The sequence below is a fragment of the Astatotilapia calliptera genome, unplaced genomic scaffold, assembly GCF_900246225.1.
Source record: "Astatotilapia calliptera unplaced genomic scaffold, fAstCal1.2 U_scaffold_32, whole genome shotgun sequence".
Classification (NCBI taxonomy): Eukaryota; Metazoa; Chordata; class Actinopteri; order Cichliformes; family Cichlidae; genus Astatotilapia; species Astatotilapia calliptera.
In genome coordinates, this window is record NW_020535770.1 from 139548 (window position 1) to 148310 (window position 8763).

The following is an 8763-nucleotide window of genomic DNA, read 5'->3' on the forward strand; positions in this document are numbered from 1 at the left end:
ATTGAAATATTTAACCAGACAGTGCTGCTTTACAGATTTGACATTTGTGACCAACTTTAATGCATATAAAATCAGAGACACTGATATTAAATTCAGATTAAAAATTCAAACTGCTCACCTTTGGTTGAAAGTAATGCTGGAAAAGGCTGCTGAGGGAGATGTGAAGTAAGCAGTGGGACACAAACTGTCACGGACCCGGCTCTGGAGGACTCGGGGGTCCGTGAGCAGGATGGATTATTATTATTATTATTATTATTATTATTGTTGTTGTTGTTATTTGGGGATGTGTGTTTTTCTGCACTATGCTGTGTTCGGTGTTCCACTCATATGTAGAGGCAGGGTGTGTACATGTGTGGCTGGAGGATGGAGAACAGCCACATGCAGGCCTGATGGGTGTGGCCCTGCAGGAGGACTGGCCACACCTGAAGTTCCTGCCACACACCTGTTGGTGATCAGGGCTCATCGGGGGAGCTACTTAGGAGAGTGTTGGAGCTCCCACCGGCACGGGATCATTAAGCGAAGACTCCAAGTGGAACGAGGGACTAGAAGGGCAGCATGCACAGGGTGTGCAGAAACACAACTGCCGGGAGCACGAGCACGGACGTCGGAGGGGAACACACACATGGGAGTCTAGGGAGCAAAGGGGATTTATTGTGCATCTGTTACCTTCACTGTAAATAAAGTGCACTGTTTGCATCGCAGAACTATGCGTTTTGGGTCCTCATTCCCCCATATCCGCACGGTCTGCCAGCCAGACCATGACACAAACAGGACACATTAATTATTATTATTTAAGTCATCCTTTGCTTTGCTCCTGCTAAATAGCTTTAATAAAATATCCTGCATTCAGAAAGTCTAAAGTAAAGAGCACAGAAAAAGTGGTTGTATGAATGGGCGTAAATGGGTGAATGGGGCAAGTTGTCTAAACCCCAATTTAAGATGGGCAGCAACACCTCAACTGAACATACTGTCACTGGAAAAAGAATAAAAAATTTTCTGACAAAATACTTAAAGACTTTTGCACTTTAAGAACGGAGGGAGAGGAGAGTACTTTTTCTCAGACTTAAGCTGAGTTTGATAGAAAAATATTTACAGTTTAAAAACCAAATATAAACAGTTCAGCTAATATGACACTTTTGGTTCAATCCTTTTTTCTTCCGTTCTAACACCTCCACCCATTTTGTGGATGAAAAAGTTATTTTTGATCTGATATGATTTTCTTGGCTGTGCGGACCAATCAGTTTCAGTTTATACTGTTTATTCTTGTGCTGTGTGCAGCTGGGTTTGCTAGTTCACAGACTTTATAGAGCGCATTAGATCATGACAAGAAGGAATGCAATGTACATTTTATCTCTTACACCCTAAACCTCCCCACCCCCAACTTCCTGGCACAACCCACGGCTCTGGAGAATGTACAAAATGTTTACATTGGACTGCAGAACAATGTTGCAGCACTTTTAGTAAAAGATTTTATGTTTCACAGTTAACATATCACAGCAGTATCAATATCTGTACCCATCAGGGACACATTTCAATACTTCACCTTCAAATCTCTTCAGCCACTTACTTAGGCCCAATTTTTTCACACAAAATTATCCATATGCAAGAAACTAAAACTAAAAGATAAACTGTAATATTTAATTTTAAAAGTGCTGCTTGAAAATGAGGTCTTTGTAATCAACTGCTCCTTAAATGCAGTGACTCTGATTCTATATTCAGATAAACTTTTATTCAATTCAGATTAAAAGTTGAAACTACTCACAACGCTAAACCTAGACAGACTAAAGTGGGTGTGCAGGGAAAAGCAGAGCTGAGAAAACAAAAAAGGGGGTGGGGGAGATGAAGAAGTGGTGTTGATGCATGTAGAAAGCGGTTTTGTTTGGTGACAAACAAATCGAATGGATTAAAGTTTACAGATTATTACAGATTAAAAACAAAAGACAAGAAATAAGAACACTGTCTTATATACGTATATAGCCAAAATAGTGATAAAATCGCACAATTATGTCCCGTTTTCTAAGCTTCATTCCGTACTAACAAACAGAGGCGTCATAAGGGTGAGAAAAGTGATAACATGAGCGCTAGAAAAATAGTAAACCGTCAATTACTTTTAGTTTTAAAAACTATTATTAACCTATTAGAATAAAGGCATGTTTGTTTCATAAGGTACGTGTTGGGGGCGTTACAGGAGTCAATTTCGTTTTGTTCTGGCAGCAAATAATGAAATCGAGTCAGCGTCTAACACTGCCCCCCCTCCTTATTTCATGATTTGGTTCGGTCCAGTGCGCCAGAGCACTAACGGATCCGGTGTTTCATAAGAGTGAGAGAGAGAGAGAGCGATGGAAATAATAAGAAGATAGCGAAGTCCATATGAATGAAACTGCTCGACATTCCTGGTATTTGTAATGTGTTGTATTGTTTATTGTTTGGTTTTCCAAAACAAAAGGAAAACCAAACAATAATGATTATTTTAAAAAAGGGGAAAAAAGTGAAGGAAACGGCTTCCAGGGCCTAATCCGTGGATCGGCTTCCTCCGAGGCGTGGGCGTCTATCAGCAGAGATTGTACCTTCACCTATCAGCAGAGATTGTCCCTTAATCTGTAACACAGTCAAATATATTCTCAAGTAACATTCAAGCATGCCATTCAGCGTGTTAGTACGAGCTCGGGAGCAGCTTGGGAGAACAAGAAAACAGAGACTGCTTCAGGTTGTCTTCCCAAATCGACTCAACTTTATTCTCAAGTACAACAGTTTATATAGAGGGAAAAATTCATGAGTCAGCAGATTCTCAGTTTAAACCAGTACAGACCAAGATAAGGGAGCGTCTTCCTGCCCTTGGGTGAAGAAGCACCCTTTGTATAGTTTATCAGTTCAGCTACAATTATGATTATCTCAGCGACATATTTTCAAGGGACGAAATAAAGAGTTCTTTCATTAGTGAATTCTGAAACAAACCATCTGGCCTTCAACAGGCGTCTCCTAAGAGATTTAGAAACTAATGTAGCTGAGGGAGTGATCTCTGTGGTATTTCAACCTTGTACCAGCCTGTGATTCTCACACATCAATTCTTGGGTCAAAGAGAAAAATAACTAAAACAAAGGGGCCTTATTGAATGACAGAGTTTTCCTGTATAATGTCACTATAAAACAATATCCAGTAAATGCTCCCATGGTACTAAAATACCTAACAAAAAGCATAGCATAAGCATAAGCTTTTTTAATCCCACCCTCTTTCCACTAGTTGGTGTCGTGCAAAATTTAACAATAACCTGCAACACACCCAGTGAGCTTGATTTGAAGTGGGTTTAATAAACACATTGCAATGTGGAGAGAGCATCCCAGTGAAACACCAGGACCATCTCTGAATTGTGGCCACCGCCCTTACATCTTATATACAGACACACAGACAAAGAACATTCCACAAACTCGTACACGTTGGTATAGCCCCCCCTCTCACGGGGGACTATACCTTCTCTCTCACGGAGAGAATTATGACCTTGTTTTCTGCTTGCCCATCACCTAAAGATTTACATCCCTGATAAGCAGAAGGAGTCTCACTATCTGTTTAACGTCTCCCATTACAATGGCCTCACTGTGTTAATTTTCCACATGCATGTAAACTAGTGACAGGAGTGCTCTTACTATAGTAAAGTGAGAAAGTGATATTACTATAACTGATGTACTATGATTAAATATGTGATTAATATATGAGAAAAGAAATCTGCCACCACATTGGTTACTAGCAGTCAGCACTTTTTCTTCCTGTTGATCGATCATAAATTCTTCCTTACAATTTGTTACATGTCTTTGCTTTTATAACCCCAGTAACGCATGTAAAATCTAAAAAATACAAAGCAATGATAGGAACAAAGCATGATGATAACAACAACAACAAACTTTATTTATAGAGCACATTTAAAAACCAGCGGTATACCAAAGTGCTTAACATAAGAGACAGAGAAGTAACACGAGTATTATAAGGCTTTAGCAAAGTATCAAATATACTCACAGGTCAATGCCACTAATACACAGGGGTAACGTACAGTTTTGTATAGACCTATTCCACTAACACAGAGTAAAATGGGTTTAAATGAAATTGTGACTAAAAAGCACATGTGTAACAAAATAATGATAATATTTCTTTATAAAACATGACAAACCATCAAATCAGGCAACTCTGCCAACATGGTGTTTTTTTGCCTCTTCAAACATGTGCTTCTTTGAGTGCACATGGAATTCAGTAGTCTCCCTCATGTTGTCCAGCACACCTTCTCCACTAAATACAGCAACATCTACATTAACACATAAAGCTCCAATCAGATTTCTCTTTGTGAATAATGATAAATGTGGCACACCCAAAATACATGGCCAGTTTTGTGTTAATCATTTAATGTAATTTATTTAATTTGTTTATTTGTGATTTTCTGTGACTATGAATATTCACAATGACTTTGGAAACATGACCAATTTATGCAGTATATTATTTTGTCACATGAACTGTACAGAAGGACAGAAAAATGGAGCAACACCTCAGGTGGAACTATTATGTCAAGGCAGGTGCACCCCAGTTGCTTTAGGGGGATGGACGTCCACCCACTATTCAGATGTATTTGCAAGTTAGTACTTTGTAAAAAAAATACTACCACTATGTATGTGTATATATATATGTGTGTGTGTGTGTGTGTGTGTGTGTGTGTGTGTGTGTGTGTGTGTGTGTGTGTGTATGTATGTATGTATACATCTCACTTACACCCTGAGCTGTTTCCTGTTGTTTTCGTTATAAGGCCAATGATCATGAGTTTCACATCCTGAGCACATCCTGTACCATATGCAGTTACAAGCAGAAAACTTCTTTTAATACCCTATGATTTGCACATTTATTAACTTCTGGATTACTATGTATGTATTATATTACTATGTACTATATATATATATATATATATATATATATATATATATATATATATATATTGCAATCAAATTCTGAATATATACATGTAGAATGATCTTCTGAATGTATGGAATGAAACTTGATGTCAAGGAGGCGCTTGCGCCATCTAGTGTTTTCCTTGTTTGTACCTGTGAGGAATGGCACTATGAGCCAGTCCGCACGGAATCTTGTGGCTCAAATTCTAAGTAATGAGGAGCTAATTAACAACCTGGCAAATGCATGTTCTGGACAACCTAATATTTGTACTAGTATGCCGCACCGTACTACTTATGAAGAAATTTATTCACTTTTTCATCGTGGAAGACCAAATGCAGTGAACCTCCCCGGGCAGATAATCTCTGGTTATCCAGCTAACGTTATGGAGAAGGTGCCTTCCACATCACAGCAGTCCCCCACAACGGGTCCCATCTACAATCTTAGACCTTTCACTCGAAAAGGCCCAAGGCAGAAGAGGTAAGAACAGAACTAAATGCATTGAACTGACTAGTGGAAGGTTAGTAATTGCCCGTAGGTTTCAACTGCTCAACAATGCTAAGTAAACAATAATATCACAAAAAAACAAAACAAAAAAATTGTGCGATAGACTGACATCATGTGGATGTGGAGACTAAACTGTGCACAAGTCATTGGTGCACAACAGTTAATTTGTTTAATTGTAGAAACAAGCAATTTCTATAATACTTCACGTCCTGTAAGCTTAATCTGCAAACATTGTGTAAAAGCAAAGCACATCATTCAGTTGTTACAATACATAGTTTTTCGGCAGTATATAATTTAATTAAACTTTTTTAAAGCAACAAAAGGACTCCGTGAATTCAAGAACTTTTTTTTATGTGATTGTTAAGTTTCTCCACCCACCCATCCCACTCCATCATCTATCCACCCATTCATCCATCCATTCTCTTTCACTTATCCAATTCAGGATTCCAAGAGCCTATCCTAGCTACCATGGGGCTAGAGGGTGTTTATTAATGCAAATTGGACATGTGTACAGCATGGTGTAATTTTTTTAAATCAAATATACTTCATTGATTGGAGGAGTGTGAGTATATTACATGCAGAAATGTTTACTTTGCCTTTATCCTCTATTAGGTTTCCAGCACAGCTAAACAGGTCACATTCTTTCACCAAAGAAGTGATTCTCTTGCAGGACCATCTAACTTCACATGTGCCAAGGCGTAACAAAAAAACTTGGCTTTTTGAAAATGGAAATTTAAAATCTGCACTGGAGTTTAGCTGTGACTGTGACTAATTATTAATGCAGGCAATAAGGACTGCCTTTCAGCCAGTTGTTGTAGGATGCAGGCAAGCTTTAGATCCTTTTTGATAAAAAGATTTTTTTTGTTACTTAGATTATTATACTATTAAAGGTCAACTTTGGGTATTTCCAAAAAGGCTCTGGGAGCACTGGTCGGATGACTGGATTGATATCTTTTAGAAACCTTTTAATGTACTGTATTGTATTGTAGTCTGTTAGCCTTAACAAAAATTTCAAATACATTATGTTTTTTTCCTACCCCAGACTACAGATTTGCCAGCATGCCACACCAAACTTGTTGAGCCATCACTCACTTCCAAACAGACTTTGAATGGAGACCTTGTGAAAAAACTGTTTCATCAGAAGTCAATTTATGTCAGACCTGACAAGGTCATCTTATGTGAGGACAATGAATCAGTAAGTAATCCTGAGCATTTCAGCAAATTTATGAATGTTCATAAAATGAGAGTGAAAAAGGCAAAGACGGATTTTAAACTCCCTTAAACATGGTCACTTGTGTTATGTTTTAATACATAATACATAAACATAATACGAATATTTACTATGCCATTTTGTTGTCAGTATAATCAAATGTATTATCTGTTTTAATTTACAGACATATTCTGATGGAGAGAGTAAGATAAGATAAGATAACCTTTATTAGTCCCACACGTGGGAAATTTGTTTTGTCACAGCAGGAAGTGGACAGTGCAAAAGTTATGAAGCAAAAATTAATAAGAATAAATACAGTACACAACTGTACAGAATAGAATAAAATACTATATACAGTAGAATAAAATAGAATAAAATATACAATAAGATAAAAATAGAATACAAATGCTATATACAACTGAGTAAAAATACAACGATGCCAGAAAAGATTATTGCACTTAGTGTTATTGCACATGTGTGGATGTGTGTGTTTGATCAGTTAAAGTCTTTGTTGTAGAGTCTGACAGCAGTGGGGAGGAAAGACCTGCGAAATCTCTGCGAGTAGCCATACAAGCAGGCAGGATTTCACAGAAACTTTAAATTCTGACAAATGTGGTAAATATTCCTATCTAAAAGTCGCTCCAAGTAAAGTGTTTTGTACATGTTTATATCCTTTAATCTTTTGAGCTATATTGTGCAAAAGTCATGAGCCACTCCTTCTTTCTTTGTTTTTTGCTGTAAAAATAGGAAATAAGCGCAGTGATTTACTGAAGTCTACAAAATGATGTCTACAAACAGACATGGAAAGCGCAGTATATTAGAGTAGAACAAAACTATGATATGAGCAACTTTAGTCTTGAACTCTCTTAACCAAGCTTTCTGGATGGCGATGTCTTCTTTTTATTGAATTTCTTTAAGCATGGTTCAGGAATAGTTCTCCAGGCTTTTTGTTCTGTTCTCTGTCAAGATGATCCCACACAACTTTAATAATGCTGAGGCCAATCTATGTATTGTGATAATGTAATTATGTCAACATCATTAGTATGTAATTTAATAACTAAATAATTTACAAAACATTCTGGCTTTGGCCTGTTTGAGGAAGAATACCTGTCAGATGACCCCGAGCTCCAAGAAGCCATTTCAAGGTCTTTAGCCTCAAGTGCAAGTGAAAGGTCAGTACAACACAAACTTTTACTTGTCATGTTGAAAGGTCAACATATTACCGTTATTTGATGTTTGTTGCAGAAAACGAGTCACCTACTGTCTAGTTTTGGATCAGTTTGAATAAGCAAACTACAAACTGCAACCTGTGATTTCTGTTGTCATTTGAAGATTACCAAGGCTATCAGATTACTTATATTTTACTTGATATATGTTTTGGTTTATTTTTACTTTTTTGAATGGTGGTTGGTTGTCAGTGTTGGATCTTGTTTTTTTTTCTTGTTGTTCTTGTATTTATGTAGTGTATTTATATTATTTATAAATACTAGTGTATTTATGACAAGATAAAAGTTTAAACTTTTTTTCCATTATCACAAACATTCTTGATTTGTATCTTTTTTGTTAAATATCAATTACAGTCTTAAGGATGGTACCTCATTATTCTGTTGGTGGGTTATTGCCATTTAGACAAGTATGTATGTATATATCTCACTTACACCCTGAGCTGTTTCCTGTTGTTCTCGCTATAAGGCCCATGATCATGAGTTTCACATCCTGAGCACATCCTGTACCAAATTTACCATATGCTGTTACAAGCAAAAAACTTATTTTAATACCCTATGATTTGCACATTTATTAACTTCTGGATTACTATGACACTTACTGAAATACTCCTACATAATATCTATCTATCTATCTATCTATCTATCTATCTATCTATCTATGTAATGCCGTTTAGGAAAATATTATATATATATTGCAATCAAATTCTGAATATATACATGTAGAATGATCTTCTGAATGTATGGAATGAAACTTGATGTCAAGGAGGCGCTTGCGCCATCTAGTGTTTTCCTTGTTTGTACCTATGAGGAATGGCACTATGAGCCAGTCCGCACGGAATCTTGTGGCTCAAATTCTAAGTAATGAGGAGCTAATTACCAACCTGGCAAATGCATGTT